Genomic DNA, 17244 nt, shown 5'->3' with positions numbered 1-17244 from the left:
TTTTTTTTCCTAGGGAGTTCATTAATGGCTTGTTCAATTTATTTTGCTAAGATGGCATTATTTAAGCATTTTATTTCCTGGTCTGTTAACCTAAGTAATTTATATTTTTGTCTATATTCATGCATTTTGCTCAGATTGTCAAATTTGTTGCCATATAATTGGGCAAAATATTTCCTGATGATTGCTGTAATTTCTTCTTCAGTGGTGAGTGTTTTACCCTTTTTATTCTTTATACTGTATATGTGATTTTCTTTTTTTTAAAGCAAACTAACCAATGGCTTGTCTATCATATTGTTTTTTTTTTTTTTTTATAAAACCAACTCTAAGATTTTTTTTAACTAGTCCAATAGTTTTTATTTTTTCACTCTCATTAATCTCACCTTTGATTTTCAGGACTTCCAAATTGGTGTTCAATTGGGAATTTTTAATATATACTTTCTCTAGTTTTTTAGTTGCATGCCAAATTCATTGATCTATTTTTTCCATTTTGTTTATATAAAAATTTAGAGAAATCCGTTTTTTCCCTAAGCACTGCTTTGGCTACAACCCATAAATTTTGGTGTTTTGTTTCATTGTTGCCATTCTCTTTAATGAAATTATTGAATGTTTCTATGATTTGTTCTTTGACCCACTTATTCTTTAGGATTAGATAGTTTAGTTCTCAATTATTTTAATCAATCTTTCCACTGCCCTTTCGTGAATATAATTTTATTGTATTATGACCTTAAAAGAGTACATTTACTATTTCTGTATTTTTACAGATGATTTTGAGGTTCTATTCCCTATTACACAGTCATTTTCTGTGTACGTGTCATGTGCTGCTGAAAAAAATGTATATTCCTTTCTGTCACGATTCAGTTTTCTCTAAATATCTGTCATATCTAACTTCCCCAGTATTCTATTTACCTCCTTAGCTTCTTTCTTATTTATTTTTTGGTTGGATTTATTGAGTTCTGAGGGGGGCAATTGAGGTCGTCCACTAGTATAGTTTTGCTGTCTATTTCTCTCTGTAACTCACTTAATTTTTTTCTTAATTTGGATGCTACAGAACTTGCATATATGTTTATTAATGTTATTGTTTCATGCTTAGCATATGTATGCATGTGTGCATATACATGTGTGTATGTGTGTGTGTACATGGAGACCTATGTATATGCATGCATATATATTTCCATATGCATATGTGTGGATACATCTATATATTGTATATCTTATATACATATACAAATACACATATATACATATGCATACATATCTAAACACATATATGTAAATATGCATATATATATATGTATGTGTGTGTATGCATGCTTGCATGTATGCATGACATTTGGGGAATTTATATAGGGCTTCCATAACACCTAGTAGACCCTTAGTAGAGACATGTGTGTGAAAGTATTTGCCTTTCTTTATATCCTCAGCATTTAGTTGAGTGCCTAGCATGTTAAAAGCATTTAATAAATGCTTATTTATTTTGACTTACTGATAGATATTTACATACACATATATATATGTATATATATGTGTAAATATATTTATGTATGTATATATATGTATATATATATATAGTGCTTCAACATTCCATTGTCTGAATATAATAATTTTTTAAAGTTTTAAAATGAAACCCTTTCTGAGGTGAACTTTTTATTTAGTATTTTAGAAATAACATATATGAAGAGTAATATATGAAAATCATGGAATACACATTAAATATATGTGTGAATAAATACATATGTATATTTGTGTGTATACATATATACACATACCCTTATAAAGTTAATCTCCTACTAGGTCTTAGTGAAGCCCTATATAAATTCATAAAAAAACCAGACATTATTATGTGCTGCACTTTAAAACCACAATATAATAAATTGGAATTTAATAATACTGTGAGTAAAACATGTAACAAGATGATCATTTAAAAACAATCCACTCAATGGTTATTTAGATAAGGAGGAAATAAAAATGATAACAACATTTAAAGGACTGATAATAATGATTTTACATATGAAAAATCTATGGGATACAAATAAAGCAATGCTTAAAGGTAAATACGTAATTACTATCACTGAGAACTAATATTAAAAAGAGGGAAAATGTATTACATGACCAACTAAAGACTCTCAAAAATGAAGCAATAATCCAAGAGATAGTCAAAATGGGTGAGGGTATAAGTTATAATTAAGACTACAAATTAATAGAATAGTAAGTGAACAAATTTAATAATAAGAAAAAATTAAAGAAAGAATAAAGGTGATGAATTATTAGCTTATCAAATCATCTATTAGCTATCAGAATACAACTGTCAAAATCTATCAGAGCTTCCAATCATGAAAAGAGAGAAATTTAGCTGGGAATTTCTAAGGAATCAGCAGGATCTGATAAAAAATAGAAAAAACTCATAATTGGAAGTACTATTTGAGTTCTGAAAGCAGTAGTCTTATGCTTTATGATATCCTCTTTCCAATAAATGATTCTATAAGCAAATATGCTATACAAATAAGTAACAAAGTTTTGACATGAGAGGAGGGGTGTAAAAGTGACACCAATGCTAATAAAATTAGAGGCATAGAGAATGTTGTTCTTGAGATGAGAAAGTAGTTAAAATAGTCCCATAGCTAGAGTCAGATATTTGACTCAAACCTCCTAATTGTAAGTATAATGCTCTTCATCCTATTCCCTGCTTCCTCTTTCACATACCTGGCAAAACTCCAGTTCAAGCAGGCTTTACACCCAAAGCTACTCCAACCCTAGACACCCCTACCAGGAGTGGTTAAGAAAGACATTGATTTTGTTGATGCCAAACCATGTATATTCCTGCTACAGTTGATTAGCAATCTGTTGGACTTCTCAAATCTGCTTCTGGATATATCTGACATGGAGCCAAGTCAGATGGCTCAGAGATAGTAGGAGTTCAGAAGAATAGTAGAAAAGAGTTTCTGGTGGAATACATTGGCAGAGATTATATATTTCAATGATACTTAAATTAATTGCTAAGTGCCTTTAGTGGACTTTGAGGATCTAAAGAAAATGTGTAAGCATTGGTTAACTGAGAGGAAACAAATAAACTAACATCAGGCCTTACAGCATTCTCTCTGGCACTAATTTAAATGAGCATGGTTGCCTGCCCACTTTTGAAAAGTTATGCCCATAGTGTAAATTCTTTTAAACAGTTTAACCTTCAGGAACATCTTTATGGAGAACAATGCCTCTCTAATACTATGCCCCCATTAGCAAAATCATTGGAAGAAAAAGAGGTACTCTATCATTATGTAACTTTGAACACCTGAAACTCTTCCCACCTTCCTGCCTTCAAGGGTCCCTAGAACAGTAGGAAGACCCAGATCCTGGCACAGAGAAAAGAATCCACTTGTAACAGCATAGTACTAATAAATAGAGTGGGGGTGGGGATAGTCCAAGGCTCTCACCTTGCCTGCTATGTCCTTCTTTGTGGGCCAAGAAAATTGTGATTGTGGATGGTAGTAATGAGTAAAGATACACATCTGTGTTTATGTACACATGGACAGTTACTGGATGTAGAAGAAGATAATTTATTCCTTATTATCTGTGTGACCTTGATCTATCTCTACCTTATTGTTACCATTGCTCATTGCCCTTTAGATGACCTTAAATTTTGCTTCTTCTTAGATTCTGTATTCTACAATTCACAACTATACAGCACTACCAAAAGAATGTTACCCTGTATAGAACATATTATTTTATCAAAATGTATGTGAGTGTACATGAAATTAAGGAGGTTACATTTTTGTATTATTAAATTTTATTTTTAATTTATGGAATAAAACAAGGATTTCCATAATAATTTCTAATAAAAAGATAATTGCCCATGAAACTGCAATCCTATTTTGCACAACTTGCTATTCCTTTCAAATGTACAATAAAATTATCATGTAAATTTCTTTTTTTTTCCTTCTCTCCCCTCACCACAGAAATAGCTACCATAAGACACAAATAGATACAGGTATATGTAAAATTATTCCATACCTACTTCTATTTATCAATTCTTTTTCTGGATGCAGATAGCATCTTTCTTCACAGGTTATTTATAGTTAATTTGGGTATTTATAATAGTCAAAATAACTTATTCATTTAAAGTTAAAGAGGTAAAATGATTTGCCAAAATTCTCATACCTTAGTAAGAAACAGGGCTAGGAGTTGAACACAAGCTTTTAAGTTCTAAGTTGTTTGTGTGTGTGTGTGTGTGTGTGTGTGTGTGTATCTTTAATGCTTTCTAAGATGCTCTTAAGTTATCTTTCTCTTTTTATTATACTATTAAAATAATTCATAAGTATTACTTATATTTGATCTATTTGCCAGGTTTTTTTTCCTAAGGAGTATCTATAGAGAATGTCTTCAAACACTGTCTAACCACCCTGGTAATAAAATTCTTTCCATCATTTATTATTAGGTTCACAGCCTGAAATTATATAATAATAAAGTACTACCCATTGCATTAACACTAGTAAGAGATTCCTTTTATTTCAGCTGTGCACATTGTCTCCTCTCCATAATTTAGAGTTTCCATTAGGACTTATTTCTTTGGGTTGTGGCCAGAGTAGCCACTTTCAATGTCCCCCAAATAATTTATCAAGTACTTGCCTGAGAATGGTGCTTTTTACACCTTAGCTCTTCACTGGAGAGAACTGATATGGAAGTGAACAGAGTTCTACAATACATATACCTTAACCATTTCTTAGGAGAACTGCCCCTGTCTCCATCTATTGTAACAGGACCTATGGAAGAAAGAATGTTTAGAAGAAACATATCTAAAGGCAATATAATTAGATGGACATGACAGGAGTGCTAGGACAATAGAAAGTCAGTCAACAAGAATTTATAAGTGTTTACTATGTGCCAGTCTTTATTTGAAGAGCTGAGGATAGAAAGAAAAATACAAAAAAAATCCCTGCTCTCAAGGAAATAATCTGAAGGTGGAAACAACATGCAGAGGTAAGGAAGAAGAGAATTCCAAACATACAGGACAACCAGTAACAATGCCCAGAGTTGGAGGATAGAGTACATGGTATTTTAGGGAAGGAGCACTTTGATCCTAAATGTGATTTCAATTTATAAAGGCATTTTTTTTAAATTTGCTAACTATGAATACTCAGTAAGTGCATACTTTCATATTTACATCTCTCAAATCAAGGTGAGTAAGGATGAACTCAAGTTGATAGTAACAACATTCTCACAATAATAAAGTCAAAGTGATCCAAAGAACTAATTCCCCTTTCTAGGATTCACCAAAAAGCAGGTTTTAACAAATTTAGATTATCTTCTTTCTGGTCTCCCTAAGAGTTACTTACATATGTACTTTAAATCTCTAACACCAAACATAGACTAGTTAAGCCCTTTGAGATCCAGAGCCTGACAGAGAATGTAATTCTCTGAAAATTGGAATACAAAGTGCCAGAGACTTATAGACTGAAACCTACACATTAAATAGCATTGACTGATTAATGAGATCACAGACTCCTTTGTGATTTACTATACTACTAGTATAAACTTTATTAAATTTACTATAAATATTTACTACAAATATTTAGAAAAAAATGCCCTAGCTATATATTATCTGTGCAGCGTTTAGTTCCTCTTTGTTGTTATTGTTTGTCTTTCATTCTTGAAGTGGACCAATGAAGTCAGAAGGATGATATCTTGATTTGCAAGTGAATTGGATTTAAGTGAGGCAGGGCTGTGCAAAACCATCTCTCTCTCCTCCAGAGTCATTCAGAGTCTAGTGGCAAGACACAAGTCAGGATGTGTGGCAATGACCCTGGATGCAGTGGGAGACCTTTCAAGGAGGAATGGGAAATTATACACACACACACACACACATATGTATGTATATATGTGTGTGTATATTTACACACATATATACACACATATATACTTATATCATATCATATCATATTTTATATACATACATTATGCAAACCATCTTCTACTTAACTATTAAATTGATTATCTTAAATGCAGGACTGATGATGTTACCTCACCATTAAATGATCCAGTATCTCTCTGTTTTCTCTAGAATTAAATATGAAATTGTGTTTGTCTTCATAACCCTACATTACCTGGCCCCTACTATCTTTGGAGCCTCATCTTATGTTTCAACAATCCAGCCAGCAGCTGCCCTGGGTGTGTAAAGCCAACAACAACTAGCTCACAGAATGCTGCAAGGCCAGGTCTTTTTCCTCTGCTTTACTAAGGAAAGCAATGTTAAGGGGTTAACAATCTTACTGTAATCCAGCATAAAAATATCATTTACTGAGTTCAGGGAAAAAAAAAAAAACTAGCATCCTGAATTACAGACCAAATAAAATTCGTAGTTATCAACATCTGAGAGTTCAGCCGGGGAGCTCACAACGGCTGGCCCAGAGTCACCCACCACTCCTGCTGTGGCGCAGAGATCCAAGAGAGAATGCCAACCTCTGTACTTATATATCCTGTTCAGTGCCCTGAGGGTCCCCAGCTCACCCAGGCTGGGCATGGAAAAGATCCCCATCCTCAATATAACATCAGATACAAATCAATGACTCCCAATTGTCTCAGTGCTGAGAAATACAAAAACATCCCACTTTATCTGATGCATTCAAACAAAGGCCAGAATCATTAAAGGTCAACAGCAAAAAGTCCCACCTTAATTAGTATTACATCTTACTACTCTCCACATCCTCTAATCCAAGGACACTGGCATCCTTGCTGTTCCTTGTAAAAGACACTCCATTTCTTTACTCTAGGCATTGTCACTCGCTGTCCTAAAGTCTGGACTACTCTCCACTTGTGCCTCATGGCTTCCCTTACTTCCTTCAAGTCCCAACTAAAATCTTACCTTCTCGAAGAAGTCATTGCCTGTTAATTCTAATGATTTCCCTTTGTGATACTTGCTAATTTATCCTGTATTCATGTTTGTACATAATTGCATAGTGTCATGCCTATAGTTAACATTCATACCTGTTTCTTCACTGGCTGGGAAAACAGACTTACTTGTTTCATACACAGACCACATTGCCCCCATCCTTTACCCTTACCATAAAGTGAATGCTAAGGAACACTTGTAAGTAGATTTGCTTCTCTTTTCACTGTCATACACTACTGAATGTTGCTCTGTCTTTATCGTTCCACAATAAGATTGTTAATTCATTATAACCAAGTCCCATCTTAATATTAGGACTTCCTCACTATGACATCCTTTCAGCAGACATTCCAGTCAGCAGAACCCAGTCCATCTTCATACCAGCCCATTACAAATGGAGTTTTACTCTTTACTCAGGGTATTAAATACTATTTAGTACTTCATACAAAAAATACAATGACAAATGCTTTGAGCAGTAATAGGCTCATTCAAAACAAAAAGACATCAAATTAAATTGTATTTAGCTACTTTGAGAAGATAAATTAAAGGATAAATAGCTGGTTTAAAAATAAACTTTTCAGCCCAATTTATACAAATTCATTATCCTATGGGTTTACCTATTTTTTTTCCAGAATTGGTGTGGTACTAAAGAAAGAGGATTAGGGAAAATTCATTTCTAAAACACTTAACTCAGTTCTTGTCAATTACTCTCCTCTTCCAAGCAATACACTGGAATTCAGCAATTTTCAATTGTTCTTTTTCTTTGAAGAAAGAGATTGTACTCTTTCCAGCTGTAGACAAAAGATTTCATTTTCTGTGCTTTTTAAAGCAATATTCAAACTCATTTGCAACTCTCTAATTCTAGTTATATCTGAAGTTATATGGTTAGATTATTGAAGGAGAAAAGACTTAGTATGCTATTTCATCTCATTTTCTTTCCATGCTATCATCAAAAATTTTACCTGCCCCCGTTCACTCTCTGAAAACACCTTTAAGGAACCCCAATAAATTTATTTCTCATACCTGATGCAGTTAACAAGTATCCTCTTCTCTCTGAACCCCATTCTCTACCAGGGACATAAAATTCTTGATTTTCCATTACAATCACCTCTGAGAGTCTCTTGGTGATTTCAAGATTTATGTAATCAATAACTTTAATTGGTTATTACAACCATCCAAACAGTGATGTCCCAGACAAACTGGCCTACTTTCTTTTTCATGCTGTCAACCAGATGAAACTGGTCTCTGTCCTGTGGGTGGCCAGAGAAACACAGAACACACTAGAGACAGGGAAGTTGGGAATTAAAAAGTTTAATTTACAAGAGAGGGAAACAACTTACAAGCAAGGACGTATGGGCCAAGGCCCCACCACTAGTTGGGGGGCAGCATTTTAGTGTGCCCAAATATCAATACTTACATTCCTGGCAATGAAGTGTAACAGAAACAATGTGATCGATCTAATTCATATCAGGGCTTCATAACCAGCATATGGATACAGCAGGTGCTTTTTTGAGCTCAGAGAATAACTGAAGCTGGTCAAAGCAATACCATAATTACATAATTTTGCCAGAGTAGGGGATCATCCAGAGGGTAAGCACAAAGAATTTTTTATGACAAACTCAGGGCACAGTCTGCTTGCTGGGTCTTAGCTCTGGAAAGTAGAGTATCTCCTAATATCTTAACAATGCTAAGATGCACCCCTTCCTATAACTATGTCATTTTGCTGGCTATCTCATGTACCTGCAGCCAATCATTTCCAACTCATAAAATCCATGTTTTTATTCAAGATAATTCAAGTCCCACCTTCTAAACAAAACATTTCCTGATTGCTCCCCCTTCCACATACACCCCCATTTAATAAATTTATGACTTCAGCAAGTCATTTGACCACTCTGAAAACTCATTTAGTGATGTGTAAAATATGAATTAGAATATCTACAATATTCATCACATTTAATTGTTAGCTTTCTCTGGTAAATAACTTTTTGAAGCTTTGAACTGCTTCTGAGTAAGGCTCACTTACTAACTTTGTGAGGAACATCTCTAAGTTTAATGTATTATAAAATGGCAAATCTGGGGAACAGAACAGCCAGTTCAGACTTGCACACAAATGTGGAAACATTCTGTAGCAGTATAGTTGATCTTTACTCAAACCTAAGTAATTCATTTTTAGATATAGTTTTCAGTCATGGTTGACTCTTTGTGAACCCATTTGGAGTTTTCTTGGCAAAAATATTTGAGTGGTTTGCCATTTTCTTCTCCAGCTCATTTTACAGATGAGGAAACTAAGGCAAATGCGATTAAATGACTTACCCAGAATAACAAAGCTAGTATATGAAGCCATATATGAACTGAGGAAGATGAGTCTTACTGATTCCAATCCCAGCACTCTATCCACATTGCCACCTAGCTGCCCCTAGACATAGGTAGATCTTATGCTTAAAAATTGCAATTAGGGCTCAGGGTTCAGCTTGTTTGATGACCTACTTGACTCCTCATTAAATATGCTACACTTATGGAAAGACACGAACAGGAATACTTCAGAATGAGATGCATGAAGAAGTTTTGATTTACCCTGAGAGAAGACATCACACCAATGACATCACAACTCCATTAAAAATATTAAAAATCTCTAATTATATTACTGATACTGTATATATGTAGACATATTTTACTTTGAGTCTCAGCTAATGTTTTCAGAAAAGGTAACTATATTAGGTAAAAAGAGCATATCTCTTCTTTCAATATAGGAACTTTAACTGGCTTTTTAAAAAAATAAACATCCGCATGTTTATTTTAAATAAGAAAATTTAAGTATACCTGTATATAGTAACCAATTGACTAGAATTTGCATATAAGCTTGGTTTTATTTTCTTGTATAATTTATGCTTTTATGATTTTAGAGAAGAGAGGAATTTGCCATAATGTATCAAGTACTAGACTTGAAGTCAGGAAGACCTGCTTTCAAACCTCATTACTCACCAGTCACATATTGATGGCCCAGTTTTTAACCTTTCAGAGTCAAAGAAAAATCACTAATATGGGCTGCAAGATAGGTTGTAATTGTAATTCCCATGCTGATGTAATCACTAGATGTTGAGATAAAAGTGTTAACTATAGGTATGTCACTTTTTAAAAATTTATTATTTATTTTAGCATTCTTTTCTCTTTAAATTTTGAGTCCCACACTCTCTCCCTCTCCCTCCCTTCTATCTTTCCACCATCCACTGAGAAGGCAAGCAAAATCATATAAAACATGTATGTGAAAAGGGGGCAGCTAGGTGGCACAGTGGATAGAGTGCCAGACCTAGAGTGAGGAATATTGATCTTCCTGAGTTCAAATTTGGCCTCAGACACTTACTAGCAATGTGATCATAAACAAGTCCCATTTGCCCCAGTTTCTTCCTCTTTAAATGAGATGGCAAAGGAAATGGCAAAACACTCCAGTATCTTTGCCAAGAAAATCCCAAATGGAGTTGAAAAGAGACAGACATGATTGAAAATGATTGAACAGCAATGAAAAACGATACTTGTAGAATCATGCAAAACACATTTTCATGTTAGCCACATCACCAAAAAAAATGAAAATTGTACTTCAATTTGTACTCTGAGTTTATAAGCTCTCTCTGGAGGAGAATAGCATTTTTTTCACCATGGAACCTTTGGAACTGTCATGGATTGCTGTATTGATCAGAGTGGGCAAAGCTTTCACAAATGATCATCATTACAAAATTGCTGTTACTGTGCTCAATGTTTTCCCAGTTCTTCTCACTCGACATTACATCATTTCAAATAGGTCTTTCTATTTTTTCTGAAACTACCCCCATCATAATTTTTTCACATTTTAAATTTATTTTTGTAGAATTTTATTTTTCCATTTTGTCAACAAAAATTTTAGCATTCATTTTACAAGATTTTGAGTTCTGATATTTTTCCCTCTCTTTCTCCTCTCACCTCTTCTGAAAATGGAAAGGAGTTGGATATAGCTTACATATGTACTTTCATTTAAAAAATATTTCCATATTAGTGACACTTGTAAAAGAAGAAACATTAAAAAATGAGAAAGAACAAAGTGAGTGAAAAAATGCTTTGGTCTACATTCAGAGTCCATCAGTTCTTTATTCGGATATGGATAGGATTTTTCTTCATGAGTCCCTTGTACTTGCTTTGGATCATCACATTGCTGAGAAGAGTTGAGTCATACATAGTTGATCATCGCACAATGCTTCTTATGCCATGTACAATGTTTTACTGGTTATGATTATTTCACTTTGCATCAGTTTGTACCAGTCTTTCCAGGATTTTCTGAAATCTGATTATTCATCATTTTTGTGGACTTTTTTCTTTTTAATTAACTTATTTCTTTTTAGTTTTCAACACTCATTTCCACAAGATTTTGAGTTACAAATTTTCTCTCCATCTCTACCATCCCCCCACCCAAAGATAGCATATATTCAGATTTCCCCTTTCCCCAGCCTGCCCTCCCTTCTATCACCCCCTCCCCCTCCCATTCCCTTTCCTCTTGCTTTCTTATATGGTCAGATAGATATCTATATCCCATTGCCTGTATATCTTATTTCCCAGTTGTATGTAAAAACAATTTTAAACATTTGTTTTTAGAACTTTGAGTTCTAATTTCTCTCCTTTCTTCCCTCCCCACACATCCTCCTTGAGAAGGGAAACAATTCAATATAGGTTATACCTGTATCATTATGCCAAATGTTTCCATAATAGTCATGTTGTGAAGATGAAATATTTCCCTCCATCCTATCCTGTCCCCTGTTTATTCAATTTTCTCCTTTGAGCCTATCCTTTTCAAAAGTGTTTGCTTTCAACTACCCCTTCCCCCAATCTGCCCTGTCTTCTATCATCCCTCCCCCTCTTCCCTTCCTCCATACATTCCTGTAGGGTAAGATACCCAATAGGGTGTGTATGTTATTCCCTCCTTAAGCCAAATCCAATGAGAGTAAGGTTCACGCATTCCCTTTCAACTACTCCCTCTTCCCTTCCACTATAACAGCTTTTCCTTGCCTCTTTTATATGAGATAATTTACCCCATTCTGTCTCTCCCTTTCTCCTTCTCCCAATATATTCCTCTCTCACCCCTTAATTTTATTTTATTTTTTAGATATCATCCCTTCTTATTCAACTCATCCTATGCCTTCTGTCTACATATACATACATACATACATACATACATATATATATATATATATATGTGTGTGTGTGTGTGTGTCTATGTGTGTGTGTGTGTGTGTGTATGTATGTATGTATATATATTCCCTTCAACTACCCTAATACTGAGAAAGGTCTCATGAATTACAAACATCCTCTTTCCTTGTAGGAATGTAAACAAAACAGTTCAACTTTAGTAAGTCTCTTGTGATTTCTCTTTCCTGTTTACCTTTTAATGCTTCTCTTGATTCTTGCATTTGAAAGTCAAATTTTCTATTCAACTCTGGTCTTTTCATCAAGAATGCTTGAAAGTCCTCTATTTTACTGAAAATCCATTCCCCATCCTGCAAGTATTATACTCAGTTTTGCTGGGCAGGTGATTCTTGGTTTTAATCCTAGCTCCTTTGACCTCTGGAATATCAGATTCCAATCCCTTTGATCCCTTAATGTAGGAGCTGCAAGATCTTGTATTATCGTGATTATGTTTACACAATACTCAAATTCTTTCTTTCTGGCTGCTTGCAATATTTTCTCCTTGACCTGGAAACTATGGAATTTGGCTACAATATTCCTAGGAGTTTTCCTTTGGGGATCTTTTTCAAGAAGCATTCTGTAGATTCTTTTGATTTCCATTTTACCCTCTGGTTCTAGAATATCAGGGAAGTTTTCCTTGATAATTTCTTGAACGATGATGTCTAGGCTTTTTTTTTTTTTTATCGTGGCTTTCAGGTAGTACCACTGTCGGGGGCGACCCCGACCGCCGCCTCTACTTACCCTGCCCTCGGGTCTTCGGACGTCTCCGGCTCCTCTCGGGGGAAATGAGAGGAGAAACACCAGGCAGAACACCGGAGGAGTAGGCAAACAGCTTTATTGCATGGCTTGATAGAAGTTCCCCCCGACCTCCTCTGGGGTGCGCCTTATATACCTTATTGGGGTGTTCCAGGTTGGCTCCTTCCCAGTTCCTCCCCGAGGGTGGAGCTCCTCCAGTAAGAGCTGCCCCGGTGCTGAGGTGGCGAAAGCCACACAGGCATTGCCATGTCAGCAGGTCCAGACTCCCTGGCGTCTCACTACCCTCTCGGGGGGCCTGGGTCCAGAGCACCCCTAACATACCACAATTTTCAGATTGTCTCTCCTGGATCTGTTTTCCAGGTCAGAGGCTTCTCCAGTGAAATATTTCACATTGTCTTCCAACTTTTCATTCTTTTGGTTTTGTTTTATAATTTCTTGATTCCTCATAAAGTCACTAGCTTCTGCTTGCTCCATTCTAACTTTTAAGGCATTATTTTCTTCAATGATCTTTTGGACCTCCTTTTCCATTTATCCAAATCTACTTTTCAAGGCATTCTTCTCCTCGTTGGCTTTTTGGACCTCTTTTACCATTTGGGTTAGTCTATTTTAAGGTGTTTTTTCTTCAGTATTTTTGGGGGGATCTCCTTTAGCAAGATATTGACTCTTTTCCATGATTTTCTTGCATCATTCTCAATTCTCTTCCCATTTTTCCTCTACTTTTCTTACTTGATTTTCCAAATCCTTTTTGTGTTCTTCCATGGCCTAAGACCAATTCAGATTTTTTTTCCTGGAGGCTTTTAATGTAGGATCTTTGAATCTGTTGTCTTTTCTCTGGCTGTATATTTTGATCTTCTATGTCACTAAATTAAGATTTTATAGTCTGAGTTTTTTTAATGATGTCTGCTCATTTCCCCAGCCAATTGCTTGGCTTTTTAGCTCTTTGCCAGGGTAGAACTCTGCTTCCAGAGTAGAGAGTGCTCTGACCCAAGCTTCAGGTGTTTTGTGCTGCTTTTGTAAGAGCTAATTCTAGGCACCTGTAAATTTTCAGTTTTTCTGAGGTGGTATGATCCAATGAGTGGTGTTTACTCCTCTGCATTGTAATTACCAGAAGGACAGCTACCAGAAACTCTGCCACAACAGGGCTCCTCCTCACCCCAGGACCACCACCCAGGGCTGTGACCCAGATCCAAGCAGGACAAAGCAAGAGAATTCTTGCCTCTCCACCAGCAAAGAGATCCCTACTCCTGCTCTGATCAGCCACTTGATTCCCCCCACCATCTGTGGGCCTGGAGCTCCAGAACCTGCCACCACTGCTGCTGCTGCTGCTGCTGCAGCCCCCTCTACTGCCCTGGTACTGGGGCCAGATCTCACCCTTCTCTCACTCAAGTCCAACAGACTTTTCCCACTGACCTACTAAATTGTCTTTTCCATTTATGGGTTGAGAAGTCTGGAAACTGCCACAGCAATATGATTCAGTGCCCTGAGGCTTGCTCTACCCAGACTGCTCTGGCCTGGTCTGTCCTGGTGCAGCCTCTGCTAGGCTGTGCTCCACTCCCAGCATGGTGCTATAGATCCTTCCCAGCAATCATTCAGGATGTCTTGGGCTAGCAGCTTGTTTCATTGTGTTATTTTGTGGGTTCTGTACCTCTAGAATTTATTTAAAGTAATTTTTACAGGTGTTTGGAGTTATTTAGGGGAAAGCTCAAGAAGTCCCTGTTTTCTGTCTGCCATCTTGGCTCCACCCCTCTTCATAATTTTTTATTACACAATAGTATTCTGTTACATTCATATACCACAGTTTGTTCAGGCATTCCCTACCTGATGGGCATCCCTTTGATTTCCAATAATTTGCCACCATGAAAACAGCTGCTATAAATATTTTTGCAGATTTAGGGCCTTTTCTATTTTTGATAATCTCCTTGGGATATATACCTAGTAGTGTTATTGCTGGATCAAAGGGTATGCACAGTTTAGTTGCCCTTTGGGCATAGTTCCAAAATACTCTCCAGAAGGGTTGGATCAGTTCACAGCTCTACCAATAGCACACCAGTGACCCAATTTTCCCACATCCTCTTCAATCTTTGTTGTTTTCTTTTTTGGTCATATTAGCCAATCTAATAGCTATAGGACGGTACCTCAGAGTCATTTTAATTTGCATTTCTCTAATCAAAAGTGATTTAGAACACTTCTTTACATGCCTATAGATAGCTTTGATTTCTTCATTTGAACACTGCCTGTTCATATCCTTTGACCATTTATCAGTTGGGAAATGCTTTGTGTTCTTATAAATTTTACTCAGTTCTCTACATATTTGAGATAAGAGGCTTTTATCAGAGAAACTTGCTGTGAACATTAGTTCTCAGCTTTCTGCTTTCCTTCTAATCTTGGTTGGATTGCTTTTAATTTTTTGAGCAAAAGCTTTTTCATTTAATATAATTAAAATTATTTATTTTACATGTCTTAATGCTCTTTGTCTCTTATTTGGTCATGAATTCTTCCCCTCACCATAGATCTGACAGACACACTATTCCTTGCAATTTTAATTTGATTATAGCATCACCCTTCATGCCTAATTCATGCACCCATTTTGGTGTCTTGGTATACTGTGTGAGATGTTATCTATACCTCATTTCCCCCTCATTGTTTTCTAGTTTTCACAGCAGGTTTTCCTGTCAAATAGTGAGTTCTTATTGCCAAATCTGGGGTCTTTGGGTTTATCACACACTAGGTTACTATGATCATTGACTACTGTGCCTTATATACTTAATTTATTCCACCGATCCACCACTCCATTTTTTATCTTCTATCAGATAGTTTTGATGATTACAAAATCTATTGAGATAACAGATGATTTCTGTTGGTTTTGTTATTGATGTGGTCAATTATGTTGGTGGTTTTCCTAGTATTGAACCAACCCTGCATTCCCAGTATAATTCCCCCCTGGTCATAGTGTATTATTCTGGTGATAAAGTGCTGTAATTGCCTTGCTAGCATTTTGTTTGCAAATTTTTGTATCGCGATTCATTAAAGAAAAAAGGTCTACAATTTTCTTTCTCCATTTTAAGTCTTCTTGGTTTAGTTGTCAGTGCCATATTTGTGTCATAAGAGGAGTTTGGTAGAAATAAGTGTTTGCCTATTTTCCCAAATAATTTATATCATATTGGAATTAATTGGTTTTTAAATGATTGGTAGAATTCAAGTATGAATCCATCTGGCCTTTGAGATTCTTTCCTAGGGAATTCATTAATGGCTTATTCAATTCCTTTTTCAAAGATAATATTATTTAGGCATTCTATTTCCTGATCTGTTAATCTAGGTGATGTATACTTTTTGTAATTATTCTTTCTGTTCACATAGATTTTGAGATTTATTGATATATAATTGTGGAAAATAGCTCCTAATGATTGTTCTAATTTCTTCTTCATTGATGCTGGATATTTGGTTCATCATCAATGGAAACTTTTAGAAAAATGCTCTTTTAATTAGGTTCACTTTGGCTTTTAGTTTGTCTGAGATCTTGATTGCTACTACTCTCTTTTTTATTTTAACTGAAGCATAAAAGATTCTGTTCCAACCTTTCATTTTAATTCTGTGTGTTTCTTTCTGTTTCAAGCATTTTTCTTGTAAACAACATGTTGGATTCTGATTTCTAATATTTCCGCCACCTACTTCCATTTTATGGGCAAGCTCATCCCATTCACATTCAGTTATGATTATGAAGCATTTATTTCTATCCACCCTTTTATCTTCAGTTTACCATTCTCTCCCTCTTTTTATCCTGTCCCTCCTCCAATGTCTGTTTTGCTTCTGCTCACTGTCTCCCTTAATCTAGCCTCTCTTTATCACCTTTCTTCTTCTTTTCATACATGTTGTCAGGTATCTAGTTGCACAGTGGATAGGATGCTAGGCCTGAGGTGAAGGAGACTCATGTTCCTGATTTCAAATCTGGCTTCAGACATTACTAGGTATGACCCTGGGCAAGTCACTTAACCTGTTTACCTTAGTTCCTCATCTGTAAAATGAGCTGGAGAAGGAAATGACAAACAAATTCATTGTCTTTGTCAGGAAAACATCAAATGGTATCACAAAGGTTTGGCTATGACTAAAAAAACTGATCAAAAACCCACACATCTTTTTCCCTTTCCCTCCTATTTCTCTATAGTATGATAGCTTTCTAAACTGCATTGAGTATGTGTATATATATATATATATATATATATATATATATATATATATATATATATTCTTCCATGTTTGCATCAATTCTAATGAGAGTGAGTTTCAATCATTGTCCTCCTCTCCCTCCATTTCCCTCTCCACTATAAAAGCTCTTTCTTGAATGCCTCTTTTATGTGAAAATTTTCCCCTACTTCTCTTTTTCCCCTTCTCCCCATGCGTCCTTC

The sequence above is a fragment of the Trichosurus vulpecula genome, chromosome 1 (assembly GCF_011100635.1).
Source record: "Trichosurus vulpecula isolate mTriVul1 chromosome 1, mTriVul1.pri, whole genome shotgun sequence".
Lineage (NCBI taxonomy): Eukaryota > Metazoa > Chordata > Mammalia > Diprotodontia > Phalangeridae > Trichosurus > Trichosurus vulpecula.
The sequence above is the reverse complement of the archived record's forward strand: the minus strand, read 5'-3'. Positions refer to the sequence as shown.